We start from the raw sequence: 16699 nt of genomic DNA, 5'->3' as shown, positions 1-16699 counted from the left end.
ACAGATGTGTCGTAAGCAGAGGGCAACATACAAAATAATGAATCTTCTTCAGTACAGACATCCCAAGTCTGTGCTACATAGAGAATACAAGAAAAGTGACTAGCGTTGACGCAGCTATCGAAGTCTCTAATCTTGAAGCTACTATTGAGCTGGGCTGTCACCAGTCGGTGGCAGCGCTTATGTCCTCATCTTCACATAGGGGCCGCTGCTGTCGCGTTATCGTCCTGGAGGGCGGCCCGGTCAGCGTGCGATTGGCTGTCGTCTTCTCACAGCCTTCTCTTCCCTTTCGTTCCCGACTGGGGTGCCGGCGCTTGACTTTACGCCGTAACAGGAAGAATGTACGGCAACACCAGACCGATACGACGTACCATCACCTATTAAGTAACATTATTTTGCTAGCGTTGTAAGTAGGCTGTATAGGTTTTTATGTTGGGAACGCCACATAGCGCTCTGTATGAATATCACTGACTGTGCTGTGTGCAGTCTGTGGCTGCTTTGCGTTGTTGGAAATTTTGCTATTGTAGTGTTGGGCAGTTGGATGTGAACAGCTCGTAGCGTTGCGCAATTGGAGGTGAGCCGCCAGCAGTGGTGGATGTGGGGAGTGAGATGGCGGAGTTTTGATAGCGGATGATCTGAACGTGTGTCCATCAGAGAGAGTAAATTTGCAAGACTGGATGTCATGAACTGGTATATATATTATGACTTTTGAACACTATTAAGGTAAATACATTATTTGTTCTCTATCAAAATCTTTCTTTTGCTAACTATGCCTATCAGTAGTTAGTGCCTTCAGTAGTTTGAATCTTTTATTTAGCTATCAGTAGTGGCGCTCGCTGTATTGCAATAGTTCGAGTAACGAAGATTTTTGTGAGGTAAGTGATTCATGAAAGGTATAGGTTATTGTTAGCCAGGGCCATTCTTTTGTAGGGATTTTTGAAAGTAAGATTGCGTTGCGCTAAAAATATTGTGAGTCAGTTTAGTGTTGATCAGAACAGATAAAGAGAGAAATGTCTGAGTACGTTCAGTTCTGCTCAGCTGTTTGAAAATCAAATAATGTAAGAGGTTTACCAGCACAGTAATTCACTGATTTTTCTAAGGGGACGTTTCAGCGTGAAGAGCTGTATCAAACCATTCTTCGGACCGTAGACAGGAAAAGCAACTGGAAATAAATTCCTGCTCTGAGACCGCGATCAAAATTAACTTTACGAAGCCGGCCGGAGTGGCCAAGCGGTTCTAGGCGCTACAGTCTGGAACCGCGCGACCGCTACGGTGGCAGGTTCGAATCCTGCCTCGGGCATGGTTGTGTGTGATGTCCTTAGGTTAGTTAGGTTTAAGTAGTTCTAAGTTCTATGGGACTGATGACCTCAGAAATTAAGTCCCATAGTGCTCAGAGCCATTTTTAACTTTACGAATAAAACTGACTAAGACTTTTTTATATAATTTTTAGTGAAATATTCTCGTTATTGTCATCTCGAGGCCAAATTTAGAACTTCCGAAATAAAGTTCAGAGCTAGTATGTAGTAAACCGCATGCCGAAGAGCGGTGAAAGTCGAAAACAACTACGTGGCAGTACCCCCAACCAGCATCCTTGATGGATATTCTGGGTGAAACGCTGGGTGACGTTCGCTCGGGCTGTTGGCCGCGCTTCGGCAGGCTTCCTTTTAATCAGCGCCCCCTTCCAACCCCCGCCCCCTTGCGCCACCCTGCCACGCGGGACGTAAACACGACGGCGACGCCCACGCGACGGGTGGGCGCCAGCAAGGGGCGCCCGGCGCCTGTGTCTCCCATCGTCTGGCCAAATCTCCAGGGGGAAAAGGCACTGTGCGCGAAAGACGGCTCTGACTACCGCACATGCGTATCTGACTGCTGATCGCTGCGCGTTTTACTCCGATGCGTGGTATATACGACTCTTCTCGTTTTAGCTGTACCTGTCAGACTCGTTTTCCATTCATTATTTTCCGTTTATTGGCCCTCCGTCCTGAAGCTAGTTATGGTTTAGCAGCAGAGAAACGAGGAACTGGTACAACCTACGTTAACACTGGGTGAGGAAAATAAATCGAGCCTCCCAAAAATTTATATTACTAAACGGTTAACCAGATCGTGGTTTCATGATGCATGATTTATGGTTTACAATAGCAGTTGCAGGTTGCCTATCTAACGGCTTCCAGGGGCAACAAAAACTTGATTTTCGCTTAATTATAGACCGAATACAAAAATTTAAAATGTTATAATCTACTCAATAGCACGTATAATATTACATTAAAGGTTTAACACAATAAGTCCAGTTTTACAATTACAAACTGTGTAAATGCCGTGAGGCAGCATAACTCACCGCACGCAAATACCTGGATTATATTCATGTAGCATTTAAGAAAGAGAGCTCTTAGAGACATGCAACAAACTTGCAGATAATTTCAAAGCTTTACGAAACTTTTTCTACATCTACATCCATATCCATACTCCGCAAGCCACCTGACGGTGTGTGGCGGAGGGTACTTTGAGTACCTCTATCGGTTCTCCCTTTTATTCCAGTCTCCTATTTTTTTTTTTTTTTTCGTGGAAAGAAAGATTGTCGGTATGCCTCTGAGTGGGCTCTAATCTCTCTGATTTTATTCTCACGGTCTCTTCGCGAGATATACGTAGGAGGGAGCAATATACTGCTAGACTCCTCGGTGAAGGTATGTTCTCGAAACTTTCATGTATTTCATGTATTGACTCGTTCCATGACCATGGAGACTTCTCCTTAATTTGGTCCCACGGAACAATAAATAAAAAAAAAAAAAGCCCGTACCGAGCTACTGAGCGTCTCTCTTGCAGAGTCTTCCACTGGAGTTTATCTATCATCTCCGTAAAGCTTTGGCGATTACTAAATGATCCTGTAACGAAGCCTGCTGCTCTCCGTTGGATCTTCTCTATCTCTTCTATCAACCCTATCTGGTACGGATCCCACACCGGTGAGCAGTATTCAAGCAGTGGGCGAACAAGTGTACTGCAACCTACTTCCTTTGTTTTCGGACTGCATTTCCTTAGGATTCTTCCAATGAATCTCAGTCTGGCATCTGCTTTACCGACGATTAATGATATATGGTCATTCCATTTTAAATCACTCCTAATGCCTACTCCCAGATAATTTATGGAATTAACTGCTTCCAGTTGCTGACCTGCTATATTGTAGCTAAATGATAAAGGATCTTTCTTTCTATGTATTCGTAGCACATTACAATTGTCTATATTGAGATTCAATTGCCATTCCCTGCACCATGCGTCAATTCGTTGCAGATCCTCCTACATTTCAGTACAATTTTCCATTGTTACAACCTCTCGATATACTACAGCATCATCCGCAAAGAGCCTCAGTAAACTTCCGATGTTATCCACAAGCTCATTTATATATAATGTGAACAGCAACGGTCCTACGACACTCCCCTGCGGCACACCTGAAATCACTCTTACTTCGGAAGACTTCTCTTCATTGAGAATGACTTGCTGCGTTCTGTTATCTATGAACTCTTCAATCCAATCACACAATTGGTCTGATAGTCCATATGCTCTTACTTTTTTCATTAAACGACTGTGTGGAACTGTATCTAACGCCTTGCGGAAGTCAAGAAACACGGCATCTACCTGGGAATCCTTGTCTATGGCCCTCTGAGTCTCGTGGACGAATAGCGCGAGCTGGGTTTCATACGATCGTCTTTTTCGAAACCCATGCTGATTCCTAGAGAGTAGATTTCTAGTCTCGGGAAAAGTCATTAAACTCAAACATAATACGTGTTCCAAAATTCTACAACTGATCGACGTTAGAGATATAGGTCTGCACATCTGTTCGACGTCCCTTCTTGAAAACGGGGATGACCTTTGCCCTTTTCCAATCTTTTGGAACGCTACGCTGTTCTAGGGACCTACGGTACACCGCTGGAAGAAAGGGGGGGGGGGGCAAGTTCCTTCGCGTTCTCTGTGTAAAATCGAACTGGTATCCCATCAGGTCCAGTGGTCTTTCCTCTTTTGAGCGATTTTAATTGTTTTTCTCGCTGATACCCACCACAGAATGATCAGTCGCGGAGCCTAACCAATCTGTCAGCGGACGCCACCTCCTTTAGAACGGAGTGTTCCTGCCGCATTTTCGTAACTGCTGAATTCCACACTGTGCTTACTTCTTAGGCTCTTGTGACTAGCCCACTCTCATAACAGTTCAGCGGACCAGGGCTATATAGATACGCAGAACACAGCATCCCGACACTTTGCCTGAGGATGATGGGTACGAAACTCACTGAAACGTTGCGACGACACCACCTCGGATGATCAACACCGGAGAAAATTTTATCATTGGAATAAGCCGATAAAATTTGCAATCAAATACAGGACTCAATGCATTTATTGGTTTCCGATGTGTCCTAGTTACCTGTCCGCAGGTGGTGGTCTAGTGGTTTCGGTCAGAGAGACGGTGGCCCTCTGTAATAAGAAATAAAAAATAAACGGAGTAAAGGAATCAACGATCAGCTTGAATGGCTGTCATGTGACGACCACCCAGACCAAACGCAACGAACAGTGCCAAACAAAATGAAGAGAAGTAATAATAATAATAATAAAAAATGTTGCTAACGTTGCTGTCTCTGGATCACGAGGTTCCGCGTTCGATTCCCGACCGGGTCGCGGATTTTGTCCTCCGCGGGACTGGGTGGTTGTGTTTTCCTCATCATTTCATCATCATTCGGGAAAGGGGCGAGACCAGACAGTGAAGAGATTGGGAATTCCTATAGGCGCTGATAACCACGCAGTTGAGCGCCCTGCAAACCAAATATCATCGTCATCTTCGTTATCTCATCCTGCATGTTTTAAAGTCCGAAAACATTACTTTCCCATACGCCTCGAATCTCGTTGTGACGTCAACAGTAAGTACTCTAAGAAAGACAAACAGAAGTTTAGCCAGTGTAGCCCTGAAAGCTTCGGATGGTCTTAGGAGCAGTGTCCGCTGTGTTGCTTATACATCTGTGCTCTGCAAACCACCTCCCAATCGCAGATGGTCCGCAGGAAAAGCGACTGAAGATGAGCTTACGCATAGTTTCGGATATCTCTGATTCTACCTTCGTGGTCTTTTCGCTATACAGAAGGGTCCAAAAAAATGTATCCACTGTTTAAAAGCCCATAACTGGCAAACTAATTGACGGAGTTGTCTCATCTTTGGTAGTGTAACAGTTTGAAGTTCCGGCAATCGACACACAAGCGTTGTATTGCGTTGTTTTGTTTTGTGAGATGACAGGCGCCATATAGTCAGTGTTTTGTTCTTAGTTGCACCTAGTTACTCGAGTAAACATGGCTGGCGCAAGGCTTACATTCGATGAAAGGAAGTCAGTTTTGAAGTGGTATTTGAAGTACGAAAACATAAATGAGGTTCAACGGCAATGGCGAAATGAGTATCAAACAGACGGACACGTTTAACGATTCGTTGAATTCGAGACAAATTTGAAGCCGAAGGCTGTGTTAAAGATGTACACAAACAACGATCTGGACGACCTGTAACAGTAACAAGCCTAGTTAACTCCCGTCTTGTGTTACAACAATCCACTCGCTCACCACAGACGTCTGTGAGACAGTGTGCCCGTGTAACTGGAGAGAGTCGCTCAAGTGTTCGGCAAGTTTTGAAGACAGCAAAGTGGAAGTGCTACATCACACGATTGTTACACGCAATGAACGAGGACGGCCCAGATCGTAGAATGGAGTACTGAGAGTGGTTTACTAACATCGTGCGGAACATGAAGAGGTTGCAGAGATGATTTTGTGGTCTGATGAGGCACAGTTCAAACTCAATGGTACAGTAAATCGCTACACTTGCATCTACTGGGCCGCTGAAAATCCGAACGTCCATGTAGACAAAGCAGTGAATTTGCCAGGAGTAAATGTGTGATGTGGGTTGTCTTACCGGGGCTTGAATGGGCCATTCTTCTTTGACGGCACAGTTACCGGTGAGTGTACCTTCAGAAGCTTCAGACATCCATTTTACCTGCCATCCGAGACTTGTATGGAGACGGAAGAGTTTACTTTGAACAAGATGGTGCCGCAGCCCACTACCAAAATCGTGTTAGGGCGTATCTCGACGAAAATCTACCAGGAAGATGGATAGGCCGTAGAGGTGTTGTGTAGTATCCACCACGTTCCCCAGACCTAACTCCTCTGGACTTTTACCTGTGGGGAACACTAAAGGACGTAGTTTATCGACAAAAGCCATGCGCCGGCCGGGGTGGCCGAGCGGTTCTAGGCGCTACAGTCTGGAACCGCGCGACCGCTACGGTCGCAGGTTCGATTCCTGCCTCGGGCATGGATGTGTGTGATGTCCTTAGGTTAGTTAGGTTTAAGTAGTTCTAAGTTCTAGGGGACTGATGACCTTAGAAGTTAAGTCCCATAGTGCTCAGAGCCATTTGAACCATTTGAACCAAAAGCCATGCACATTGGATGAACTTCGAGAATCCATCGTACATTTATGTGCAAATATCCAAGTGAACACGTTGCACTTCGTAGTTCGTGCTGCAGTTCGGCGGCATCGTTTGTGTGTGGATGTTAATGGTGACCATTTCGAACACCTACAGTGATATATATTTAAGTTGGACTTTAAGCTACACTTTCACCAAAAATGAGACAACTCCGTCAATTAGTTAGCTGGTTATGGACTTTTAAATAGTGGATACATCTTTTTGGACCCCTCTGCATATACGTAGGAGCAAGCGGTACATTGGTTGACTCTTTCAGGGATGTACGAGATCTAAACTTTACCAGTAACCCACACCATAATGCAATCATCTCACCGGTGGCTTCTGCCACTGGAGGTGGATGAGCAGCTCCGTTATGCTCTTCTTTGTATGTTGTTTATTTCCGCTCTCAGTCCTCTCCGGTAAAGGTGCCAGAATGAGCACCAGACGAGGATTTTGTAAACTGCCTGCTTCATGGCTCGCTTATACTTCCTGAGCATACTTCCAGTGGGTGTCAGTCTGGCTTCTGCCTCACCAGGGATTATTTTTTCTTAGTCGTTCCACTTTAAATCATTCCGTGTGTCCTGCAGCTTATCAGTCACTGCCGGGGTGAGGCACAGCTGGGATCCAGCCTGCGGCGGCGCGCAAGCCTCACCTCGATCGCAGACGGCAGGGAAAGCTCGGCCGTGGGGAGCGGCGAGCGACTCCTCTCCCATTCCCAGCCTGCAGCCAGCGGCGAGGACAAGGACGGCTTGGGCAACGGCTCTCCGCTAACGGCCGTTCCTCCCAGACGGGTCGCTCCTGTCCACCCTCCGCCAGCTACGGCACCCAACTCTAACCAGCACTACGTTTGCCTAGGCCTGCCTACCGTTTCTTAGCCCTCTCCTCTCTGCATTACAACTTCTGTTGCAAGAGTCGCTAATTTAAGAAGATTCTTTTCTGCTCCCCCTACACTATGTACCGTATGATTTGTTGGGAAAAAGCCTTGAGGGAGCGGAAGCAAATAACATGGGGATTTTACAGTTCATAAACTAACGAATCTTGGATATGCACCATTCAATCACTAACTGCCTCAATACAAACTGCTAAAATTTTTTTGCATGTCCATCCTTTTGGCAGGTCTTTGAGACTACGGCCGTTTACTATTGTGAGAAAATAAAACACCCTCAGCCGGTTATTTTGTTGCAACTAGTTTCGGCGCTTCTGTGCCCCATCTTCGGGAGGAATTTGACGCAGAAGGGGTTGACACAATCCCTATATATATCGCATCAGTGGCCAGCATAACTGGATACGCAGATTATCTGAAAACTTAGGTGTGAGCACCCTAACCATCAACCGCCAACAGTTTTCAGACAACCTGCGTATTCAGATATGCTGGCCATTGATTCGATATATATAGGGATTGTGTCAACCCCTTCTGCATCAAATTCAGCCTGAAGATGGCCCACTGAAGCGCCGAAACTGGTTGCAACAAAATAAATAAAATCTTAAGAACGGCTGTAGGTGTTTCATTTTCTCACAATAGCTCAAAAAAAATTCTTTGTCCGCGCTGTAGTTTTTTCGTGAAAACGCCACGATGAAATTATAACAAGTCTTACGTATTAATGTGTAATTTACATCTACATCTACATGATTACTCTGCAATTCACAAGTAAGTACCTGGCAAAGAATTTATCGAACCACGTTCAGGCGATTTCTCTACTGTTGCACTCTCTAACATCAAGTGGGCAAAATGAACACTACAATATTTCCGTACATGCTCTGATTTCTCCACCACGATGATAATTTCTTTCCATGTGGGTTTGGGTGAGTAAAATAGTTTCGCATTCGGACGAGAAAGTTGGTGATTGAAATCGCCGCAAAGAAAAAAGCCTTTGTTTGAATGATTGACATCCCAAATCATGTATATATCTGTGACACTCTCTCTCCTCTTTCACGATAATACAGAACGAATTTCCCTCCTTTGAAACTTTTCGATGGTAAGGAACCCATACTGCGCAACAGAACTCCCGAAAAGGACGGGCAAGCGTAATAAAGGCAGTCTCTTTTATTCGATCTGTTGGACGTTCTAACTGTTCTGCCTATACAAGGCAGTCTTTGACTCAAATTCCGCACAACATTTTCTTTGTGACTGATCCTGTTAATGTGCTTCTAAATTATAATCCTAGGAATAAATGCACGATGAGTATGACGGCGACCTGGAGAGGTTGCATTCCTCCAATGTTTAGAAAACGAGCAGTGGTGTTACTCATTGCGTCATGATTGTGGGTCGCCATGGAGTATGACTTCAGGTCACTGTTAGCAGTGATTGATGGAAGTCTGATGGCACAATGGTACGTCATGGACATCGTGCATTCTCATGTGTTGCCTTTCAAATAGCAGTAGCGAGGTGCCATTTTTCAACAGGACAGTGCTTGTCCACATATGGCACATGTTTCTATGAACTGTCTGCGTCATATTGAGGTAGTCCCATAGCCTACAAGATCCCCAGATCTGTCCGCCATAGAAATAGTGCACGTTAACCCTGTCATAGTGGCAGAATCCAGGATATCAGGGATCAGTTAGAACAGTCGTGGACCAGCTTGATACAACGGCTTGATTACATCCTTCGAAACCGAATCAAACCACACATCCAGGCAAGAAGGGGTGCTACGTCATACGGCTAGTTTCTTTGTAAATTTTACTCGATTTTGCAAACACAGAAATAACGTCACATACCCGCTCAACCCGTGAAGTTTCATTTCGTTTCCTCCACCTTTCTGAGTACGTCACATTTTTTCACGGTGGGTATTTTGAGCAGTTTATTCAACCAATACGACGTGCTCCAAGCGTTCGCCCATCTCAGTGTCACAGGAGTTGCTAGGTCCTTCGTTTTATTACTAGGTTCCAACTTGTTGTAAGAAGGCCGGTTTTTTATTACCTCACTTTCACAGCCGACAGCACTCTGGAGATACACAACTTATAAAAACGACCACTTGTGACAAGCCAGTCTCAGTACAAGTGTGATACTCCAGGGCCACCCTGGAAGCCACTCATGTGGAAAAGTCTTGATAGTTTCTAGAATGGAAGGTAGGGGACGAGGTACTGGCAGAAGTAAAGCTGTGAGGACGGGACGTGAGTCGTGCTTGGGTAGCTCAGTTGCTAGAGCACTTGCCGGCGAAAGGCAAAGGTGGCGAGTTCAAGTCTCGGTCCGGCACACAGTTTTAATCTGCCAGGAAGTTTCAGGCTTGATAGTATCAGAAACGTGTGAACTATTGACCTTTTACATTAGCCATCCATCTTGACAATGCAGGTGAACTAATGCAAGTAGTGCAGCACATATTCTTCTGGTACACTACCTTACTGGGAGGGCCAGTATACCCACATGATATCACTTTACTGGTCGACGCACATGTTTGGTCCAGTGTTGGAACATGTGAAATCCAGGTTGCAGAACAGTTGAGGAAGAACAGTCCAATGGAGTTTTATGAGCTCCTCCCGGGAGCGCAGACTTATGTGAGGCCTTGCGCTGTCACGGAGAAGGAGAAGGTCGTCTCCACTTTCGTGGCGACCAACTCGCTGAAACAGTATCTTCAATTTCATGAGGGTAGCACAATACATTTCAAAGCTACCGTTGCAAAATGAGGGAGGGCATCAAAAAGAGTAATCCCTTCCGAAGTCCGTCGCCATGGTTTTACCGGCTGAAGATGTGGCTTTGAACTTCTTTTTCGGACGAGAGGTGGTGTGGCGTTACTCCACAGATTGTCGTTTTGTTTCCGGTTGGAAGCGACGAACCCATGTTTCATCGCCCGGGACGATGTTCGACAAAAACAATTGTCACGATCAGCCTCACAACGCGCAAGCAATCCGCACACATGGTCCTTTCGTTGCCCTTTATGGTCTTGTGTTAGGCGGTGAGGAGTCCTGCGGCCGCACACTTCTGGATGCCCCAGTTGGTGGACAAGTGTATCAGTACCACCAACAGGGACGTCCAGTTGAGCAGCGAGGTGTCTGATTCTGATCCGTCGATCACCTCGAATGAGAGTGTCCACACGTTCCAGTATTGCAGATGTCACAGCTGTGTGCGGCCGTCCGGCACGCTGGAGATCGGACAGATTTACACGACCTTGTTGCGATGATGACAAACCCCTCGCCCAGCGACTCACTGTGCTTTTGTTCACCGCCAGGTCTCCGTAGACATTCTGCAAGCGCATGTGAGCAGCTGCGATGCTGTGGTTTTCTGCCAAAAGAAAGTAAAAAGCTCTGTACTTTGAACGTACCTCCGTTACAGCCCCCCCCCCCCCCTTTTGAACGCTACGTATAGCGCCGCCAGCTAGCGGAACTTAATGAAGCAATAGCGTCTGAAGTGGGAATATTCCAAGATTAACTGAATTATGTCTTCGTTCGAGCTATTTTAAATACAATGGTGAATTCTATGAACAGGCTGACGGCCTTGCTATGGGCTCACCCATTTCGCCAGTTGCAGCTGACGTTTTTATGGAACATTTTGAGCAACAAGCGTTAAGTAGTGCTCCTTTGAAGCCTTATTGCTGGCTCCGCTATGTGGGCGATACATTTGTTATATGGCCACACGGCGAAGAAGAACTTCATGCGTTCCACAATTTCTTAAATGGAATTCACCCCAAAATCAAATTCACCTAGGAGGTTGAGTGTGAGGTCGGCCTCCCGTTCCTCGATATGTTGGTATACAGAAGATCTGATAACACTCTACAGAGTGTACAGAAAGCCGACTAACACAAACAGGTGTTTAGATGCCACTTCGCACCACCACCCAGTTGCCCGCATCTCGTGGTCGTGCGGTAGCGTTCTAGCTTCCCACGCCCTGGTTCCCGGGTTCGATTCCCGGCGGGGTCAGGGATTTTCTCTGCCTCGTGATGGCTGGGTGTTGTGTGCTGTCCTTAGGTTAGTTAGGTTTAAGTAGTTCTAAGTTCTAGGGGACTTATGACCACAGCAGTTGAGTCCCATAGTGCTCAGAGCCATTTGAACCATTTTTTTTGAACCACCACCCAGCCCAGAAGCAAGCAGTACTCAACACTCTGTCTTCACGTGCCTTCCGTATCAGCGATGTCGACAACTTGGAATCGGAGTTGAATTTTTTAAAGAAGACATTGAAGGCAAATGGGTATGATAGTTATTCAATCGACAGGGCTTTTAGGCGGAATATTTATACCGCTAATAAGAATGACGAGGAGCCGCCTTCTCACTCCGTCATGTTACCGTTCGTTTCTGGGGTCACTGACCGCATGAGCAGAATTTTAAAGAAAAATGATATGCAGACATCTTTCTTTAGTCAAAACAAAATAAAAGACTTTTTCCGACGGAAAACAGATGCACCTGATTACTTCCATAATGCAGGCGTCCATGAAGTGTCGTGTGGCTCCGGCAAAGTGTATATAGGCGAAACGGGAAGAACTATTAAAGAACGCATTAAGGAACACGAACGGCAAATGCGGCTAAAACGAAGTGCAAAATCGGCAGTAGCGGAACATCACAAGAACTGTGGCCCTGACATCGATTTAGTAACGTAGGTGTACTGGCTAAAGAAACAAACATTTATAGAAGAAAGGTCCGAGAAGCAGTTGAAATTTCTAAGAATGCATCTAATTTCAATAGAGAGGACGGCTATAGTCTTCCGCCATCGTGGCTCCCCGCCATCAACGAAGTAAATACGCGACCGCGGCGTGTGAGCGGCAGAAACAACGCGCTGCAAGTCACCTCGGCGGACAATAATATTGTGGGTAAACATTCCCCGTCTCTTGCTCTGTCCGTTTCGAATCTAGCCACTGATGACGACCAACCAATAGTGGCAGAAGGCATTTCAACCAATAACCCTTCTCCAGCATAAGTGCGGAAATAGTGCGTTTCTATCCAATGACCATGGACCACCAATGGTATCCACAGGAGATGAGCTACCAACGCCCCTGCTTCTGCATCAGAGCGGAAAATTTAGCCTATGACTGTTGTTGTTGTTGTTGTGGTCTTCAGTCCCGAGACTGGTTTGATGCAGCTCTCCATGCTACTCTATCCTGTGCAATTTTCTTCATCTCCCAGTAACTAATGCAACCTACATCCTTCTGAATCTGCTTAGTGTATTCATCTCTTGGTCTCCCTCTACGATTTTTACCCTCCACGCTGCCCTCCAATACTAAATTGGTGATCGCTTGATGCCTCAGAACATGTCCTACCAACCGATCCCTTCTTCTCCCCAATCCTATTCAATACCTCCTCATTAGTTATGTGATCTACCCATCTAATCTTCAGCATTCTTCTGTAGCACCACATTTCAAAAGCTTCTATTCTCTTCTTGCCAACACTATTTATCGTCCATGTTTCACTTCCATACATGGCTACACTCCATACAAACACTTTCAGAAACGACTTCCTGACACTTAAATCTATACTCGATGTTAACAAATCTCTCTTCTTCAGAAAGGCTTTCCTTGCCATTGCCAGTATACATTTTAAATCCTCAGCCTATGACTATGGCCCACCATTGGTAGCCATATGAATTTTAACCAATACTATCACTTGAAACTTCCTGGCAGATTAAAACTGTGTGCCGGACCAAGACTCGAACTCGGAAACTTTGCCTTTCGCGGGCAAGTGCTCTACCAACTGAGCTACCCAATCACGACTCACGCCCCGTCCTCACAGCTTTACTTCTGCCAGTACCTCGTCTCCTACCTTCCAAACTTTACAGAAGTTCTCCTGCCAACCTTGCAGAACTAGCATTCCTGAAAGAAAGGATATCGTTGAGACATGGCTTAGCCACAGCCAAGGGGATGTTTCCAGAATAAGATTTTCACTCTGCAGCGGAGTGTGCGCTGATGTGAAACTTCCTGGCAAATTAAAACTGTGTACCGGACCGAGACTCGAACTCTGGACCTTTGCCTTTCGTGGGCAAGTGCTCTACCAGGAGTGCTCTTTCAGGAGTGCTTGTTCTGCAACGTTCACAGGAGAGCTTCTGTAAAGTTTGGAAGGTAGGAGACGAGGTACTGGCAGAAGTAAAGCTGTGAGGACGGGGCGTGAGTCGTGCTCGGGTAGCTCAGTTTGTAGAGCACTTGCCCTCGAAAGGGAAAGATCCCGAGTTCGAATCTCGGTCCGGCACACAGTTTTAATCTGTCAGGAAGTTTCATATCAGCGCACACTCCGCTGCAGAGTGAAAATCTCATTCTTTTCAATACTATCACATCTCCAGCACGAACGCCAGAAAACTCCCCCTTTATAAGTGGACGCAACACTCGTCTCTGACTGTGTTCTAGCTGTAGTGGGAAGCAAAATATCCTGAGGAAGATCCCAGCAGAGGTGTCGAAATTTCTAACATTTTAGAAGGAACATGATGCGGCCTAATAACCTAGAAGATTTTAACTTCAATATTCTGAGATGTACAATAACAAATTCAGCATTTTTTACCGCAATCTGCTGTGAAAAAAATGTGTTGCGTTACTTATTGAACGCCCCTCGTAACTTTCACGAGAGTCATCGCCGCGTGTAAAGCCTTATTCGGGAGCAACGAAAGAGGCCGTGTAATGTCCCCACAGCAAATACCCTCTACCACGCACCAATTAATCATTTTCAATCAAACTATCCACATTCATTCACTTTGGAAAAGTTATCTGATCTGATTTTCTCGTAATATATGCGGCGACAGCTCGTCGACGCCAAAGTATTTTCTAGTGCGTTTATTCTTTGAAATAACAGAGCGTATATATGCATTCTCCATGGTTGTTAGAGTGGTAACTAGGACAGCTTCTGGAGTATCTCTTGAGGGATTGACGTGTTTCTGAGAGATACATATTCTGCTTTTCTTCTCGCTAAAGCGAGCCAATTAACATTTGTGCCGTTAGCGGTTTGTTTTGAAGAGAAAGAGATTGTAAAAGGAAAATAATTAAGGCGTGGAATCACCGGAGATCTGGACATGTAATGGTGATGGATTTAATACACGATTTCCTCCATAAATAAGGTTTGTGACTTTTTTGTTCTGGAGTGAATGAACGAATGAGTTTTTTTCTGAATCATTTGTTGATCACGTTGGCCCTGTAATTAGTGGGGAAGTTTCAGCTGTGTCGAAGAGAGTCTGCAATCACTGAGTCTGTGTTAAATCGTCCAAAAAGGCTTCGTACACATCTGGAATTCGCAATCTTTCGTAAAAGGAACAAATTGTCCAAACGATTGATTCTCCCGACTGACTGCAGTGTTTAACAGTAATAATAAATGTAAAGATCTCTTACAGCAAGCCAGCCGCTGATTACCAAGACGAAGGACTCCACCAAAGATTCTATTTGGCTGATTCTTTTTATCACGTAATGAAATCTTGTATTAAAAACTATACACAGATAAAGGAGAGAAAGAGAAAGAGCGAATGAAAATAGAGATAATACTAATAATCCTCCATTAGTCTAATTTTTCGCCTGTCTTATCACGGATCAGCCAAGAACTGGGAGGGCCTTACTTTACTGTATGGACTTATGAGTGAAAGTGAAGGGATCTTAAGGACAACAGATACACGTCTATACAGACAAGACAATACACAGAGATAGCGGCTAGCTGCATTGATCATCTATTCTTAGATTAAAGAGACGGCGACTTATTATCCGAACATTTAAAAATGTTAAAGCCGGAAAGAGGGACGGAGCGGTACGGAGCGCTCCCTGCGTGAGGGTGTACGGAGTCGCGAACTGCCGGGCGTGCAGATAGTGGGGGCGGGCCGGCCTGCGCCGCGCGTGTGACAGATAGCAGCTATCTGGCCGCCTCGCTTCCTTCCGGCACAACACAGGGGGCCACACACACCGCGCAGCGCCTCCCTACTTCGCCACTGGCGGTGGGCAAAGCGCACGCAGCCAGGCAACGTCGGCACTCATAGCGCACTTGCTGGTGGCGCAAGCGGTGCTTTAAAGGTAGCAAACGAGATACATTGCTTCAACCATATAAAGTAATGGCAGTACCAAGGTTTTTGTGTCACAGCGAGTGTTGGACACTTGCTGAATGACGGGGCTAAAGGATAGACAGTGCAGAGGTAATACACTGAAGCGCCAAAGAAACTGGTATAAAGCACTCCGTCTTCAGGCCACGAGTGGCCTACCGGGACCATCCGACCGCCGTGTCATCCTCAGTGGAGGATGCGGATAGGAGGGGCGTGGGGTCAGCACACCGCTTTCCCGGTCGTTATGATGGTATTCTTGACCGAAGCCGCTACTATTAGGTCGAGTAGCTCCTCAATTGGCATCACGAGGCTGAGTGCACCCCGTAAAATGGCAACAGCGCATGGCGGCCTGGATGGGCACCCATCCAAGTGCGGACCACGCCCGACAGCGCTTAACTTCGGTGATCTCACGGGAACCGGTGTATCCACTGCGGCAAGGCCGTTGCCACAAAGAAACTGATATAGGCATGCTTATTCAAATACAAAGGTATGTAAACAGGCAGACTATGGCGCTGCGGTCGCCAATGCCTATATAACAAGTGACTGGCGCAATTATTACATCGGTTACTGCTGCTACAATGGCAGGATATCTAGATTTAAGTGAGTTTCAACACAGTGTTATAGTCAGCGCACGAGCGATGTGACATGGCATCTCCGAGGTAGCGATGAAGTAGGAATTTTCCCTGACGACCATTTCAAGAGAGTATATTGGGAATCCCGAAAAACATCGCTGCGACCGGAAAAAGATCCTGCAAGAACGGTACCAACGACGACTGAAGAGAATCGTTCAAAGTGACAGAAGTGCAACCCTTCCGACAAATAGCTGCAAATTTCATTGCTGGACCTTCAACAAGTGTCAGCGTATGAAAGATTCAACGAAACGTCATCGATATAAGCTTTCGGAGCGGAAGGCCCACTCGTGTACCCTTGATGACTGCACGACACAATGTCTTACGCCTCGCCTGGGCCCCTCAACACCGTTAATGACTCTAAAAATGTTGTCTGGTACGACGAGTCCCGTTTCAGATTGTATCGAGCGGATGGACGTGTACGGGTATGGAGACAACCTCATGTCACTAGGGGACTCTTGAAGTTGGTGGAAGCTATGTACTTGTGTGGAGTTGGAGTGATGTGGGACCCCTGATACGTCTAGATACGATTCTGACAGGTGATACGTATTCAAGCATCCTGTCTGATCACCTGCAGCCATTCATACCCATTGTACATTCCGATGGATTTGGGCAATTCCTGCAGGGCAATGCGACATCCCACACGTCCAGAATTGCTACATAGTGGCTCCAGGAATACTCTT

The 16699-nt window shown here is 46.0% G+C and overlaps 1 protein-coding gene and 1 pseudogene across 1 annotated transcript in view; both read right to left on the bottom strand.

Moving 5' to 3' along the window:
* LOC124622114 (cyclic AMP response element-binding protein A-like) overlaps window positions 1-16699 on the bottom strand; it is a 679969-nt gene that overhangs the window by 218737 nt on the left and 444533 nt on the right. The gene's annotated exons all lie outside the window — the stretch shown is intronic.
* On the bottom strand, window positions 15717-15834 carry LOC124623296 (annotated as a pseudogene).

The sequence above is a fragment of the Schistocerca americana genome, chromosome 7, assembly GCF_021461395.2.
Source record: "Schistocerca americana isolate TAMUIC-IGC-003095 chromosome 7, iqSchAmer2.1, whole genome shotgun sequence".
Taxonomy (NCBI): Eukaryota; Metazoa; Arthropoda; class Insecta; order Orthoptera; family Acrididae; genus Schistocerca; species Schistocerca americana.
Note: the sequence above shows the minus strand (reverse complement) of the source record. Positions and strands in the feature narration are given on the sequence as shown.